Here is an 18,656-nt window from a genome sequence, read left to right as displayed (position 1 = left end):
AACCTATTACAAAAATTCCAACATATACAGAGAATGCTAGGTATATGTTGGCTATGTTATGTATATTAATAGGGAGAGAAAGTAAAATAATTTAAAAAGTGGAAGAAAGTGTAATTACTTCCAAAAAAGTTGGTATTTATGTTATTTATACATAATTTTTTTAGAGTAGATTTTTCATGTTGTGTTTTTATAACAATGTAATACCTATAACAATAATGACATTTATCATAGCGTTACTTTTCTTTGGAAAATTACTCATCTGTAACAGCTACACTCGAATATTGTGTAGTAATAAATTGTAAGAAATATAATATATATATAAAATAAAATATTAAAATATTTATGATAATTAATATATTGCACCTAGAAAATTTCAAGTTGGAATATCTCAAAGGAAAAAAAATGTATTTATATGGTGCTTATAAATTATGGTGTCATAACTCACAAGAAAGGCTACTGATTTTTCCTTTCAAATAGTTAATAATTTAATATGAAAATCAATTTTATTCCTGATTTTGCCTTTAACAAGTATTTTTGTATTTGTTTCTCAGATGAAAAGTACAAGAAAAATTATTTTGCCTATTTTTATTTATAATAGCTAAATTAGATATAAACTTAAGTATACATATATAATAACACTCTACTATAATAATCATGAAACTTTCATATTAATGTTGCCATTATAGAGAGATTTGACTGTATAGTCTAATATATATCGACTAGGAAAAATAAATTAAGAATTAGTTAGCCATGCTTCAATTCAAACTAGTTGTAGTCATCGACATGGATATTCCATCTTTGCTCTATTCAAGTGTGTCATGATATAACACATTCATTATTTTGAGAATTCATGATAATTTGATTGTTTTAAGAATGCAATTTTATCATTGATCAATAGGCAGAATCATTAATTTATAATCTTTTATTACATAGGTATTTGTTTTGTCACTTTAATTATCTATTTGTCAACTGTAATTCAATTCAATACTTCCTTCGTTTCATTTTAATTGACCCTTTTTTCTAAAAATATTTGTTTCAATTTAGTTGTCTCCTTTGACGAAATCAAGAACATTTTATTATGTTCTCCAATACTATCCTCAACATTAAATGACTAAACAAAGTGTATTTACTCAAATTTATATTTTCAATTCATAATTAATAAGGCTAATTTGATAAAATAAATCCCTAATAAATATTTTCTTAAAGAGAGTGTCAAGTCAAAAAAGCCGAACACTATCCGTTGGAGACTTGGAATCAGCAATAAGAACCTTCAAGCTTGCTCCATAATGATATACACACTCATTATTACGAGTATTCATGACAATTTGACCAATTCATGATAATTTAACTATTTTTATTATGATAATTTAACTTATTTGTCATAATTTGATGATTTTTAAATGTCTGAATTTTCTTTTAACAAATCAAATTACTTCTAGATAATAATCTAGAAATAGCATGATCATTATTAATCGTAATTATTTCTTGAGTTGTTTTAACAACTTGCTTAAGGTTTAATTTTTCAAAAGTATACTTTTGACATATCACCTTGGATTGACCCTTTGAAATTGCCCATTTATTAATAAGATCTAAATATTATAGCATATCATATTCTTCTTTTCTATTGTTTATAAATGTAGCATGTTTCTTAATGATATTCATTAGAAAGATTGCGTTTAACATATAACACCTACCACTATCCCCAATGGCACATGGCTCTGCTGCTATAATTATTATTTTTTTCAATCTTATTCAAACATAATCAAAATGTGACCGATAAAGTCTACTATTTTAATAATTTCATCTTCTTTATAAAAGAACAACTTTTATAAAAGTTAGAATACTTTTATAAAATTTATTTATCTATTTCCTCCAATAACTTTTAGATATGGGGCTATCTTAACTTTTAACTATTTCTTTTTCTTTGTCTTTTTTTAACGTGAAAGATTCTTTCATTCTTTTTTTCACTGCGCAAATACTTTTTTATTGCGTTGGATACTTCATAATTCTCATGCTAATTAGTCCTCCTCATTATCCATGGTATGACCAATATATGTTATTGAAATGTCAGATGCATTTTCGATGTCAAGATTTCTCATTAAATCTTTCTTGACTTCTTCCATATGAAAGCTATCATTGCTGATCGAGAATACTACTTTGTTATTCACCTGAAGTCTTTTTGCTATGCTTTTGAAAGGACTAATATCCTCCTTCTGTTGTATTGATGCCAGAACATCTGTTCTTTATATTTGGCTAAGGCTATATTAATGGAGTCAATTATTTTTCGTTCATGCATATGGCATTTAGTTGTCTTCTGAGTTAACTTATTTCAGAATTTTATATAAAAAATTCTTTTGAGACAGGAGAAATTATTATGAGTGGGTTTTACCTCAATGAACCATTTCATGATTCAGGGAATAAAAAATTTTATAAAAAAAATACACTGTAAAAATACCTTTAAATTTCTAATTTTCTATTAAACTGACCTATAATTGACTGTATATTCCAATATGATATCTTGTTCATATGTGAGGAAATGATAAGATATAGTCATTTTGTAATTTTAAATAAAATAAAAACTTTTTTCAAACTCATGTTTTTTATTTTTTGAACTTCCTAGGTGTAAAAATGAGCACCCTTTCAAAATTTGACAAATAACTAAAAAGAATTTGCAATGTATCACATATATTTGATAAGAATGCAAGACGACATCAAAATTCCTACGTCATATAATATTTGATAGTGATAACAGTTTATTCATAGTCTTTTGAGATTGAAGGTCCAAAAAAATATCAAAAATCTCATTACATGTTAAGACCCAAGGACATGGTCATTTCATTATTTACTTATAAATACGTAACTCCAGATACATATTGATTTTAAGAAAGGAAAAAGTCATCGTTTTCACCCTAAACTATACTCGAAAAGTCTAAGACACACCTAAACTTAGAGTGACCTAATACACTCCTAAATTACTTAAAAGTGAAATTTTTTACTCTCTAAATCTGACGTGAAAAAAACATAATTATTTAATTTAAAAAAAGCACGTTCAAATTAAAAAATACCACAAAATAAAAAAAGAAATTAAAATATTCTCCATCACAGCCCCAACGTCCAGCATCCATCTTCATCTTCTTCTCCAAATTCGAAAATCCCCAAACTAAAAATTCCAATCCATTTTCTTCTTCTTCTCCAAATTCAAAAATCCCCAAACTAAAAATTTCAATTTCAATTCCAAGTTGCTAATTCCAATCCATCTTCTTCTTCTTCAAATTCAAAAATCCCCAACCTGAAAATTCCAATTTCAATTCCAAGTTGCTAATTTCAATCTGTCTTTTTTTTTTTTTTCCAAATTCAAAAATCCCCAAACTGAAAATTCCAATTCCAATTTCAAGTTGCTAATAATGGCTGAAATTCCTACTTCTTCTTTCCCCCCAATTCAATTCAACCATCGAACCTAATTATCGACCCCTTCGGAGCTGCAAATCAAGCAACCACCGTCGGAGCTGCATTGCCACCGATGAAATTGACGCAATTTCAATGCCTTGCCCAGTCGTGCTTGTAATCAATCCTACTGTTCTGTATTCTATCGATTCAGATCTCGGTTCAAGTGGATAACACAACTTTTGATCATGTGTTTTGGTGGCATTTGAAGCACTGGTGAGCTCTATTAATGGGAGATTGTCTCAATTTCATCTATCTTTGTTTTTGTCTTACTTGGTTTCATGGACAACTTGAAAAATGCGTACAAAAGCTTTCAAAGTTCATAATTTTCTTGTTTTTTTTAAATCAACAGATATAAAGAGGAATTGATCTTGTGTAAGCTGAAGCATCAAGTAGAATTTGGACACTGAAGAAAAAGAAAAAAATTAACCTCATAACAATGGAGATTTTGGATATTGAAGAAAAAGAAAAAAAATTAAATTAAAAAGAAAAAAGAAAAATTTATAAAGATAATAGATTTATTATTTTTTTCGTATTATGCTGACATGGCGCTGACGTGACAGGCGCGTGTAAAACACTGCATCACATGTAAGTGGTATAATGCTTTACAGAGTATAGAAAATTTCACTTTTAAGTAGTTTAGGTGTGTATTAAGTTACTCCAATAGTTTAGGTGTGTCGAGTATAGTTTAGGGTGGAAACGTGACTTTTCCCTTTCAATCAATTACTACCTTTATTTTTTTGCTACAATATTCCTGACTTCATATCTGGCTCTAAATTCATTCTACTAGTACCACTTATGACTCAAAACATCCAAACTGCACTATCTCTCAAGTGGAAACATTATCCAAAGCCTTAAAGATATCATTCGTATCAAATTTTCGAAAAAGGGTGTGAGAGCATATCCTACTGAGTAGGCTCAATGCACAATTTATATAAACAAGAGTATATGCTTTCGATTCAGTAGACACAAAATGCACCAATGAGCTCCTCAGTCCTCACAAATCCTTGTGCAATACCTTAAATTTTTAATAGCTCTATCTAAGAGAATCACATCGATAAGAATCTGAGTTTTACTGCTACTATTACCTAAAAAATGAGGCAGTTAAAGAAATTGGAGCAACACACGAGTCTCAAAAAGTTTCTTATGACACATCCCTGTTGCATGATCTAGAGTATATTAAAAAAATGAGAAAACCTTTTTTTAAAATATATGTTGTCCCTTATTTATAGAAATGGGACCCTCACAGAGATAAACGAGACTCTTTTGACACAGATTTACAGACTGTAAGACATTTGAACTCCTTAGGATACTAAGTTTATCACACCCCTAGCATACACAACAACAACAACAACAACAACAAACCCAGTGTATTCCCACCTAGTGGGGTCTGGGGGGGTAAGATGTACGCAGTCCATACCTCTACCTCTGATGAAGTAGAAAGGCTGTTTCCGAAAGACCCCCTGCTCAAGGCACGAGATACCCCACAAACACATAGTAAAGCACAGAAGCAGATTACATAACATAAATACGGCACCCATAAGGAATATAAAACAGAGGAAAGCAGAGGAAAGCACACAGATTCGTAATAAAACATGGAACACGGAATACGGAATCATAACAGGAATAAAACCCCCACCAAGTAATTCCCTACACTAGCGACCCAAACTGGCCCTAATCCTCTGCCGTAATTCGTGTCTTCCAGACCTTCCTATCTAGGGTCATGTCCTCGGTGAGCTGTAACTGTTCCATGTCCCACCTAATCACCTGACCCCAGTACTTCTTCGACCTACCCCTACCCCGCCTAAAACCATCCAACGCTAGCGTCTCACACTTACGGACCGGGGCATCCATGCCCCTCCTCTTCACATGTCCGAACCATCTCAATCGTGCTTCCCGCATCTTGTACTCCACTGAAGTCACACCAACCTTCTCCCGGACAGTCTCATTCCGAACTCTATCCCCTCTAGTCAGTCCACACATCCAGTGCAACATCCGCATTTCTGCCACCTTCATTTTTTGGATGTGGGAGTTCTTAACTGGCCAACACTCCACTCCATACAGTAAGGCCGGATGGACTACCACCCTGTAGAATTTGCCTTTAAGCTTGGGCGGCACCTTCTTATCACACAGCACCCCCGACGCAAGTTTCCACTTCATCCATCCCGCCCCAATACGGTGTGAGACATCCTCGTCAATCTCACCGTTACTCTGGATCACGGACCCGAGATACTTGAACTTATTCCTCTTACATACCTCCTGTGCTTCCAGCTTCACTACTACCTCATTCTCCCGCCTCACGTCATTAAACTTGCATTCCACATACTCTGTCTTGCTTCTGCTCACCCTGAACCCTTTAGACTCAAGAGTTTGCCTCCACACCTCTAATTTGTCATTCACACCCCCTCGAGTCTCATCTATCAGAACTACATCGTCTGCAAAAAGCATACACCACGGCACCTCCCCTTGAATACGCCGCGTCAACACCTCCATCACCAACGCAAACAAAAAGGGACTAAGAGTAGATCCCTGATGCAATCCTGTCAGGACAGTGAAATGCTCTGAGTCTCCTCCCGCCATCCTCACCTGGGTTTTCGCTCCCTCATACATATCCTTGATTACTCTGATATATGCCTGCGGTACTCCACTTACCTCCAAGCATCTCCAAAGCACCTCCCTAGGGACTTTGTCGTAAGCTTTTTCCAGGTCGATAAACACCATGTGCAGATCCTTCTTCCTTTCCCTATCTGCTCCACCAACCTCCGTACCAGGTGGATTGCCTCCGTCGTCGAGCGGCCGGGCATAAATCCGAACTGGTTTTCTGAAATAGACACTATCCGTCTCAGCCTCACCTCGACCACTCTCTCCCAGATCTTCATAGAGTGACTCAGTAACTTAATCCCCCTATAGTTATTGCAACTCTGAATGTCCCCCTTATTCTTATAGAGAGGGATCATGGTACTCCACCTCCACGCCTCGGGCATTTTTGCCGTCCTGAAGATTTCATTAAACAATCCAGTAAACCACCTTACACCAGCCTCTCCAATGAACTTCCAAAACTCCACCGGTATCTCATCCGGCCCTGTCGCCCTACCCCTTTGCATCCTGCGGACAGCCTGTCTAATCTCTTCTACCTTAAAACGTCTACAATAGCTAAAATCCCGACACTCCTCTGAGTGCTCCATTTCCCCTAACACAATAGCTCTATCCCCTTCGTCATTCAAGAGCCTATGAAAGTACGACTGCCATCTCTTCTTTATGTGGCCGTCCTCCACCAACACTCTACCGTCCTCCCCCTTAATGCACCTCACCTGATCGAGGTCATGACCCTTCCTCTCCCTAGCCTTAGCGAGTCTAAACAACTTTTTCTCCCCTCCTTTTTCCTGTAACCCTGCATATAAGCTCTCAAAAGCGGCCGTCTTAGCTGCCGTGACCGCTGACTTCGCCTCCTTCCTCGCTAGCTTGTACTCTTTCCTGTTTACCCGCTTCTCTTCTTCGTCCTTATTTTCCACCAACTTAGCATACGCCCCTTTCTTGGTCTCCACTTTCTTCTCCACCTCTTCATTCCACCACCAATCCTCCCGATGGTGCCCGGCCCGGCCCCTAGAAACACCCAACACCTCACTTGCATTCTCCCTGATGCACCTTGCCACCCTGTCTCACATACTATCCACGTCCCCCCTACACTCCCACACACCCATTCCCGCCAACCTCTCCCCTATCTCCCACGCATTTACTGGCGTTAGGCCCCCCACTTAATTCTCGGTCTACACTCCTTACTCCTCCTCTTTCTATTCTTCTTTATACCCAAATCCATAACCAAGAGCCTATGCTGGGTTGAAAGATTCTCACTCGGGATGACTTTACAGTCCTTACACAACGCCCTATCCCCTTTCCTAAGCAACAAAAAGTCAATCTGAGTCCTGGCTATCGCGCTTCGAAAGGTGATCAGCTGTTCGTCCTTCTTCGAGAAGCCCGAGTTCACCACCACCAGCCCAAAGGCCCTTGCGAACTCCAATAGGGTCGCCCCCTCTTCATTTCTCTCCCCAAAACCAAAACCACCATGCACATCACCAAAGCCTCCCGGTAGCGCCCCGATGTGCCCATTGAAATCCCCTGCTACAACAATCTTCTCCGAACTGGGCACGCCTCTCACCACCTCCTCCAAAGCCTCCCAAAACCGCATCTTCTCCTCCCCCTCCGATCCCACTTGCGGCGCATAAGCACTACACACGTTCAGTTTAAACCCCCGAATGACTAACTTAATAGTCATCAACCTATCGTTGATCCTCTTCACCTCCACTACCTGAACTCTAAGCTCTTCATCTACTAAGATGCCAACTCCATTCCTACGCCTCTCGCTCCCAGAGTACCACAGCTTGTAACCATCCACATCCCTAGCCTTAGACCCTACCCACTTGGTCTCTTGGACACACGCAATGTTGATCCTCCTCTTCCTAAGAATCTTCAGAAGCTCTATGGACTTACCCTGAAGGGTCCCTATATTCTAAGACCCAACCCTCAGCCTACCGTCACTATCCACACGCCCTCCACTACACCCCCGCGGCCAAACCTTGGTCTCCCTCCCACTCCCGCCCTCTCCTCATCCCCCGCCCCCACCACGGCCCCACGCCCCAACCTCCTCGGACATGACCCTATCCATCCATTACTGCCCACAGCCACAACTACACGAAAGTATAGGAAAATATAAAGATATACACGGTGGTAGTATCAAAGCAGCAGCAAGGAAATACAAGGCTCACACAAATTCAAAGGAATACTTCCGAAACAAAACTATACTCAATTAGGGGGCAAACACCGCTGGACTCAACACCCACAGCCCCAAATGCAGGTTCCCCGCCAATAACCCAATTCAAAGCAGTGGAAGAAACGACCACAGCAACAGCAACAACAGACAACAGACAATGTCCACAAATCCCACGCAAGTCAAGGTACAGGGGCTACTACTAGCATAATACTAAGAATGGAATATGAAATAATGAAATAAAATGCAATATGAAATAACGAAATAACAAAGGTTAGAAGTCACCGGATTTCGCTTGGAGCTGCGGCTGCTGGAGACGGCGCGGCGGGTGCAGACGGAGTTGCGGCTGAAGATTGAGCTTCGGCTGTTGGAGACCGAGTTGGCGGCTGGAGACCGGGCGGCGGCTGGCTGAAGGTCGAGGTGGGGGGGAGGGCTGGTGTACGCCGCCGGGGGGGGGGGGGGGGGGGGCCGAACCGGGCCGGGAAGGGTCGGGGGGGATGAACAGCAGGGGGGGGGGACGACTTGGAACCGGCGGTCGGCGCCAGAGGGTGGCGGGGAGCGGCGATCGGAGGTCGGAGCCGGCGGTCGGGTCGGGTCGGCGCCGAAGGTCAGCGACGGCGCCGGGGATCGGGGATCGGTACGAGAGAGATGGAGAGAGGGTAGGGAGAGAGAGAGAGAGAGAGAGCCGTTAGGGCGGCGCCGGAGGTCGGCGCCGGGGACCGAACTTCAGGACCGGAGGTCGGGTCGGGTCAGCGCCGACGGTCGGCGATGGCGACGGGGGCCGGTGACCGGTGCGGGCGAGAGAGAGGATAGGGAGGAAGAGAGAGAGCCGTTAGAGAGAGAGATAAATCTAGTTAAGAAGGAAGAATACACCCCTAGCATACACCCTAAGCATAATTGACATCCGATGTCGTTGTTGGTCCGAGCATACACTTGACCTGGTATAATGCTTAGACATGCACTAAACATAAGTGTAAACACTGAAAGGTATCTGAAGAAAATATATCTTTATTCATACATATACTTTAGAAGCAAAATATGTGTCAATACAGAATCTGAAAATATATTTTAACTTGACTAGCTGACTGTCTATCTGTCTAGAAAGCCTCTAAACTAAATCTGAACATTGACAGTAAGTATAAGACACTTAGTTTACCTTTGTTTAAACAAACATAAACTAAATTGCTAACTAAATCCTTTGAAGTAAAGCGAGCTTACTAATAGCTGAGTTGAGATAATTGAGCTGAGAGAGGAGGGGTCTAGCATGGAGTCTGAACAAGAGCTTGTGTACTTGAGTATGTATCATAAAAAGATGTCGCGCTAAATGGTATAAGTACATGAAATATATTGTATGCAAAATGGATGAATAAAATAATAACTACTTTCACATGAAATATATTGTATGTAAAATGGATGAATAAAATAATTACTTTCTGACATAACTGAACAGGTGGGACATAATAGAATATGTAATACGATTATGAAATGACTTAAGTACTGAAATATGAGATAGTGTGAAAATATGAATTATGATTTATGATATAGATTGCAAAGCTAAATTATAAAATAAGTTGAATATCTAAAATATAGCGTAAACTGCATAACTGAAACATAAGGAAGTAGTATGTCTAAATCTTGTTATAAATTGTATAAATGAGTCATAAGGTAAATTAAGTATCTGAGTCCTAAGAAAATTGAAGAGTATAGGCCCAAAATCATACATTATCTTTTGTTTTAGACACAAAACAATACATATTCTTTCAACTGGTGCACTAATAGTCCTTTTTGTTTAAAAAGTGGTGCATTTTTAGACACAATCCTAACACCGTTAATTTTTTTAACAGAAGCCTCCTCACCTTCATATCAGGTAAGTACGAGCACCATTAAATAAAGGTAATCAATGCAAAAACACATCAAATAAACCTTGAGGTATCAACGCTGTATCAATAATTCAGACTTCTCTGTATCACTGCATCAATAATTATTTCAATCTATTAATTTCATGGTCTGATAAGACTCATGAAGATCAAAGATGACATCAACTTCTACGTTAGGTGATTCCAGAATCTTCAGCAGGTCAGTAGAGGTTGGTTAGAATTTTCATTAGCATAGAAGATTTTGGCTAAGAGAATCTTTATACGCTGTAACTCAGGCTCGTAGACTACAAAATCTCTCGAGTTAACTTCTTTGAGGTGATTAAATGTCACATTTGTGAAACGTTCCACTTGAAGAGATTTTGGGATAGGAACATAATCGTAAAAGGTTGCCACCTAAACATTAACAATGAACTACTTTTCGACTTTATTAAGCATAAAAATGTGTAAGACATACAAAGTCCACTAATTAACTTCACAAAATGTTTTGTCTAACAAGAAAACAGTGATGACCTCCTATGCCTAAACAATAAGCATTATACTAACAGAAAGTTGCAATTTAGTCTGAGCAGATGGAATCAACTCGAATGAATCAATTTAGGGAGATTCTTATCAAGAAAAGAGTAGATGGAATCAACTCGAATGGATCAAAATACATACCAGATATGCAAAGACGTTTGACAGAATGAAGAGCAAAAGAACTCGTTTCTAAAGATGAGGACGTTTGACAGATTGAAGAGTGAAAGGACTAGGAATAGAGAATAAAAGAAGTCAAAACGTGTATAAATCAAAAGATGTTCCCTCAATACACTTGGATATTGAGCACAGGTTGGTGGGAAGGTCGCGCACTAATAAATCCAGATGGTGTTGTTATGGTTTGCGTTTTATGTTGTTGCTTGATAGCTAACTTTATTTACATCAAAAGGTGTTTACTGATGGATTAGTCAATGACATTTTACTTTTATTTCAGTTGCTTTCTCTGTCGTTAATGTATTATTTTTGGGTCGCAACTATTTTGCAGGGTGAAGCCACTAAAACTGCTCAAGTTATGAGTTATCAACTCTGGCAAGCCGATGTTAGTAATTGCTTCCTTATACTGCTTATGGTGTGCGACCCAAATATACTTGGTTCATCCTCGTCGGCCAGCTGTTGGTGAAGAGGCTGATCTCTGAGTTCTTGTGTTTATTTGAATATATTTTTTCCTCTCTCATTGGTTGTGCATTTAGTTCATGAACACAAGAGATCCCCAAGAACTTATGCCCTTATGACTAAATTATAGTTACTAGTGACACAGAAAATCTCAAGACTCAAACTGATTCAAGCCCTTGTCAGCAACATTTTGCAGGTGAGGTTTTTTTTGGAGGAAAGAAAGTGTGATAGAAAGGTGATTGACTGCTGTTAAAAAAATTAACGGTGTTAGGGTGATGACTAAAAATGCACCAATTAACTAAGTAAAAAGGACTGTTAGTGCTCTAGTTGAAAGAATATGTATTATTTTGTGTCTAAGGCAAAAATAATATATGATTTTTGGCTTTTACTCAACTTATAATGTCTAATGTAGAGTTGTGGTTTTGGTGACCTTCCATTTGTTTTTAGGGCTCAAATATGTAATCAACTTTGACAAAGGGCTTATTCATGATATTCGTTTAAAGTTTGGTTCATTTATATCATTATTGTTACAAAAAAGGCTTATTCATGTCTTTTTATAACAGTCTAGTTTGGTGGTTTTTGGTAAAATTATTTTGTACACGTGGTCAACAATAATTCGTCCACGTCATCAATTAAATGAGCCAAAAAAATTAAGGAAAAAAGGCTAAAATATATTATTGAACTATCAGAAATGACTCATTTATGTCATCAGTTAAAAGTTCGGCTCATTCGTGACGTCACTATTAAAAAACCAACTCATTCATGAGATTACTTTTTAACGGTAGATTTTCAAAAACAGCTTTGCCACATGCCATTTTATTAGAGGTACACATCATTAATTAAAATAAATCAATATTAATTTCAAAATATCTTAGACCCATTAAAAAGAATAATCAATTTAACATAATCCGACACACACTCATTAAAGTTTTTTTTTCTACAACAACTATTTTTTTATCAGAAAAAAAATAGTGATTAGCGTATATCTGTTGACTGTTTCTTGTTGATTCTAAATCATTATAAATGTAACGCTTAACAGAAGCCTCAAAAGTTCTATCCTATATTAACTTTTTTTTATCCTATAGTAACTGATTAGTTGTAATTCCAGAGACTCCAATATATACTTCAAAGTTGCAAGAAAAGAAGACAATGAATGATTAGGGCAAGTAAGAAAAAAAGGCGTACCAATAGAACTTCTCCATTCTCCTATCACGAATTAGGGGAGCATACATTGTTGAAAAATTATTTTCAAATAATGACTTAAAAGAAGTCCGCTATCCCAATTATTCCGCCATTTAAATGGGATAACTTATTCCTGCGCAATGGTATAAATGGTGGAACAAATAATCCCGATACTAACTAATTTCAGATATTTTGACATTAGTATGAATTTATTTTAATTAATGATATGGACCTCTAATAAAAGGCAACGTGACAAAATTATTTTTGAAAATCCACTGTTAAAAAGTAATCACATGGATGGGTTGATTTTATAACAACGATGACACAAATGAGTCGATCTTTTAACTGATGGCATAAATGAGCTATTTTTGATAGTTCAATGGTATATTTGAGTCTTTTCTCTTATTTTAATTAATGACATGGGCCTCTAATAAAAGACAACATGGCAAAGTTGTTTTAAAAATCCACCGTTAAAAAGTAATGATATAGATGAGCTGGTTTTATAATAGCGATGGCACGAACGAGCCAAACTTTTAACCAATGACATAAATGAGTCATTTGATAGCTCAATGGCACATTTGAGCCTTTTTCCTTCTTTTTAAATGAATTGCTAGTTTTTATTTAAAGAAAAAAAATTTATACCTCTACTTTGAAAAATTAGTTAAATATATCATTCGTCATATTTTGAGATCAAATTTATCTTTATTGTCATTACCTTTCTAGTTAAAAAGTTGGCTAAATATAACCTTCATCATATTTTGGGATCAAATTTATCCTTGATATTATACTTTGGGGCCATATTTATTCTCATTGTTAAGAAATTTTTTGAAAGTGTACCCTTTCTTTAATAGAAAAGTTCAAATCAATGTTAAATAATTTATTTTCTAAAAATAAAACATGCCTTAATCTAATCTGTCCAACCCGACTTGAGCCATGAAAAGACAAACAAATATAACCCCCTAGTTCTGTTGGTCGAATTTTCTCAATAAAAAAATATACTTCTCTTTTAACAAGCAATAGTGGTAGGTAGGTTGTTTACAAATAAATAAAAGATAAAATGGCATGGGATAACCCAGGAGCATGCAACTAGAGAAAATGTCTAGTACAAACTCTGCTCCTGTTCAGTTATGTTCAAATTTTAAAATTTGGTAAGCAATTCTATGTGCATCTAGATTCTAGAATCTAGTGAATAAATTTTCTGAGCAAATGACATGATGTAAAATTTGCAGATCCAAATGTATATAAAGACATAAAATTGAAAGGCCGTCACAATTAGAACATTGGGAGACCTATTAACTCAATCATCCAGAAAAATATTTGGTGGGCCTAATCTGTTGCATTTGACCGCTAAATGTCATTTTTCATGAGCTTTACACTAATGCAGATCCATGAACTAAGGAAGGGGTATATTTGTTTGTTTTTGTATTGATGTAGATCCATTTCATGAGTTATGCATGGATAAAGTCCAATGGATTAATCTTGTTTGAAAAATTTGACCAATAGAACTAAGGGAGCATATCTATTTGTATCTTTTGTGTAGCTCGAGTCGGGTCAGATGGATTAGACTAGGGCGTGTTTTGTTTTTAAAAAATGGGACATTTAACGTTGATTTGGGCTTTTCTATTAAAGAAAGGGTACATGTGAAAAGTTTCTTAATAATGAGGGTAAATTTGACCCCAGAGTATGACGTCGAGGATAAATTTGACCCCGAAGTATGACGAAGGATATATTTAGTCAAATTTTTAAAGTAGAGGGGTAAATTTGATGCCAAAGTATGGCGAATGATATATTTAACCAGTTTTTCAAAGTAGAGGAGTAAATTTAACCCCTTTTCCTTATTTAAATGGTGAGAAGATTTTACTAAGAGCTCATTTTGTAGGATGTAAGGAATAGTGCAAAATATATTGTATTAGTAATATTTGCATTAGCAATGCTAATATCAATTATATTTGTATTATTTATTTGGGTTTTTTCTTATACGGTATTTGATTTGGTGTATTAAAAATAATATGCATAACATACTTTTCTTAATAAAATCCTTATTTTACAAAAATGTCCTCCATAAATATGGTGGTAAGGATATGCAAAACTTTTAAGGAGCAATTGTGTCTTTAATCATAATAATGCATTCATTAGAATCCATTGCATTACCAATTTCATGGATTTTGAGGTATTAGTAACACACCTCAATATACAATATAGTGTATATAATGGCTAAAAAGAAGTATTAAACAAGGTACACAAGACTAATACATTCATTATTTTTGTTAATACACTTTACTAAACAACGCTTAAGTATTTTAAAATATAGAATTATGGTAGATGTTCGTGACTCCTAAGAAAAAGTTACCCATACTACTCTTCATGATGTGTTTATCATCCACTAATTCTCACTATTGTTAGATTTAACTCTCACATTCTCCAACCCCCCATAATCTTCATGGTTATTGTCATGTTTATACCTTTTATATGCCTTAATAACACTATAAATAAAAAAATATAGTTATATTGTACACGCTTGAAACACTTGATATTTGGATGAACAAAAAAACTCTCCTCTCTTGATCTCTCATTTCTGGTCTACTTTCTTCTTTCATATGGTTACTCTTTTATTTTGATTTTACAATACCTTATTATGACACTCACAAATTAAAGGTAAGATTAACTCAATAAGATGTCATCTGTAACAAAGTTCTGAGAATGAGACTAAGAGCACATCCTACTTTGGCTCAACACATGATTTATATGAAAAGATGTAGCAAAAGAGGGGCGTCAATACAATTGAATGTATTGATATGCAAGAGGAAATTGAATATATTAATAATACAGGGCTTAAAAAGAAACTGAACAACTAAGCGTGTGCTTGTATGTGTGTGTGTGTGTATATATATATATATATTAACTTAATGATAAGTCTGAGACATATGATATGAGATGATCATTTAAAATATTTGAATAAACTGGTGGCATAAATAAGCTACTATCTGAAAAGCTAAAATATATTTTAAAGCTAATATACTAACATATAGTGGGTGAATAATTGGGACTGATAAATATATAAAATAGTATGCAGATTATTTCAAAACGCTTTCTAGAAAATTGGTGGTTTGAATCCATAAATCAGTCTTTTAAAACTTACTAAAAACTGACGACTGAGTAGCTAGAAATTCTTGAAATTGAAACTTAATCTAAATAGCTGAAATACTCAATGAATAGATCATATTATCCAAAATCATAAGTTGACTCAAAATACAAAAACTTAAAGAAAGTTTAAAAGTGAAGTATTGTATACAATACTTATATTAAAACTGGAAAAAAACGATGTGCCAAAATAATCATTCTTAAAGCAAAATGACTGTTTCTGATTTGAGGAGTTTCTTGTAATCGACGTACATCATGTGAGCTCATGATGTATTATGGCTAACTCAATTGGGAGGACTTCTCTACGACTTGCCGGGACATAGAGCCTATCTATCTATTTATTTGTGGATCCACTAATGAGTCTCTTAGGATAAGAGGAGTCACCTAACTTGCGAGTGATCCATAAATCTATGGTGGTAACATAATTATGGGTCATGTGTTATCTAAACTCATGATTTCTCCATACTAAATAATTCTCCTAAAACTATTTGTATAATTATATGCTAAAAAATAATTAAATTTTTATCTATCTGAAAGTAAGCTGTAAGACTTTGCCAATAATCATTCTTTTAAAAGTATGTGCTCAAGCTTTGAAATTTATAAATACTACTGAAATCATACTTTACATCATTAAGGTTAGGAGAAGAGCATAAAAATCATGGCTATACATTGTTAAGAACCATCAAAACCAACTGAAATTGAAGTTAAGAAAATCTACAAATCTTGGGATACAAATCCTAGTTTTGAAAATCAAGATACTATAATACTTTTCAAAATCTTGGCAGGAGTATGATAGAGCTTTTCTACCTAAATTATTATGTACCTTAATTATTTTTCAATAAGTTGGGAGGAACCCTAGCTTGAGAAAAAGTTTCAAAAATTCAATTCTTGAAATCTGGATTGAAGTTTTCTTGAAACCCCCAAGGTTGTGTAATAGAATTTATTTGGAAACTCATAATTAAATAATCTAATTGACTATAATTAGAAGGAAATTCGTGATAGACTTACCTTGGTGATAGAGGATGAGGAGAGGATAGAAAACAAATTTAGGGATACTGGAAAAGACAAGTTTTGTGAGCTAGTTGTGTGATACGCATAATCATTTTTCCATTGCTCTTGAGCTCGCAAAACTTCTCAACACTACTACCTTTTAGTAAAATGACCATAACTTTTTATTTCAGAATTGAATTAATAAATAGTTAGTAACTTTGTAAAAAGACTCACAGACCTTTAATTTGGTGGGTCTTAAGCTAAAAAACTCTTATGTAATGACTCATTCTGTTGTTACTAAAAATATCTGAGGTAAATTCATAAGAACCTCATTTATCGTAGGTTACAAGATCAATTTTTTAGTATGGGACTGCATTAAGCATGAACCAAGGTTATAAAATACCCTTAGTATAAAGTTAAGTGGGAAGCATTTTTATCGATTATGTTTCGACCTAAGTTTAAACTAGGTTCAACTTCAAAGGAGCACTCCTCCTATTGTATAAATATTTGGGGGGTTCAATTCCTACCAAATTAAAAATATGAGTCTTTTTTCCAATGCCTTCAACCATTCATTCATCTACTTCGAAATAAAATGTTATGATTGTTTTACCTATGTAGAAACGTAGGATATTATAACAACAGGCGGGTTTCTGCAGCGACAAACAAATAGTAGATAACCTTATTTTTTTTTTTTACAGTTATTAGATTTTTAAACTTCATCCCAAAGTCATCTGAGCGATTTTCTAAGTCTTTGTGCTTTATTACATTGTGTGTGTTCCAAGTATTTTAGATGAACTATTACATAAATTTTATTATGAATCATGTTACTTGGGCTATAATGATCATAAGTTTTTCCTAAAGCTTAGTGGTCTGTGGTGCGAAGGCTGGTTAGGCAACTATTTTACGTTATTTATGGAACGCTGATTTTGTAAGTGTTACCGAATTATTTTAGAAGTATATGGGTGCATTTAACTTCTACCAATTTGAGAATGGTTGGTTTCGAGAATTATGCTAAAAACACTCCCTCCTGATTACCGTACCTATTAAAGGATGAATGGTAGGTAAATTAATATCTATTGTAACAACCCATTCTATCAGTACTGAAAATATTTATGGTAAAGGCATAATAACCTCATTCATCATAGTTTATAGGATTAATTCTTAGTATGAAGTGTATTAGGCATGAACTAAGGTCATACAATGCCTCCAACACAAAGTTAAGTTAGAAGTGTTCTTATCAATTAAGTTTTGGGCTAAGTTTAAACTAGAGTTAACTTCAAAGGAGCACTCCTTCTAAAATATAAATATTTATGGGTCTCAATACCAACCAAATTAAATATCTTTGAGTCTTATTTTCAACGCTTCCAATCATTTATTAATCTGCTTTTGAAGTAAAAAGTTATGACCATTTTACTGAAGATTTTTCATACAAAAAAGTTATGCTGCAGCGAGAGTTGGTCACCGCAGTGACAAAAAGATAGTACATACCCATATTTTTGGATTTTCAACTTAGAAAGTTCGTCCTACAGTCCTAGGGGCAATTTTCTAAGTCCTTGGGTAAAAATTCTTCATAGAGGTAAGTTCTCCAACATCTTCCTTATTTTTCAATCTAATAAAACCTTGAAATCATTAGAATAATCTTTAAAGGTGAAATTTCTGGGGATTAGAACCTTTAGTTCATGAGATTTTAAGAAAGGCCTATGGGTTGGAGTAATATCACCCAGAATTACTTCTAGATTATTAAATTATGATTCCTAGCATGAATTGATCATTCTAAAACATGAACTTTGATTTTTGGGAATCTTAAATGAAATAAAAATGGAATCTTTAGCTTTGACACTCCACTAATAGAGACGGGTTGAGTATAATAGAATTAATTAATGGTTAATTGACCCTTGGGGTGATGTTTCAGACCATGAATAAGGATATAATTAGTGGATTGAATTCTCAAAATAGTTATTCGAAGAGTGATTAATTAATTACTCCTATGATTATTTGATTTATAGATGATTAGGCTAATGGAGGCATGAAGAAAAGGAAAGAGTAACCTTGGTGTTGCTTGCTTGCTACAAGATTTTTGATCAAGGTTGGTTGTGGTTTAATTTATAGTA

The sequence above is a fragment of the Capsicum annuum genome, chromosome 9 (assembly GCF_002878395.1).
Source record: "Capsicum annuum cultivar UCD-10X-F1 chromosome 9, UCD10Xv1.1, whole genome shotgun sequence".
Taxonomy (NCBI): domain Eukaryota; kingdom Viridiplantae; phylum Streptophyta; class Magnoliopsida; order Solanales; family Solanaceae; genus Capsicum; species Capsicum annuum.
This window is presented reverse-complemented; position numbering follows the sequence as displayed.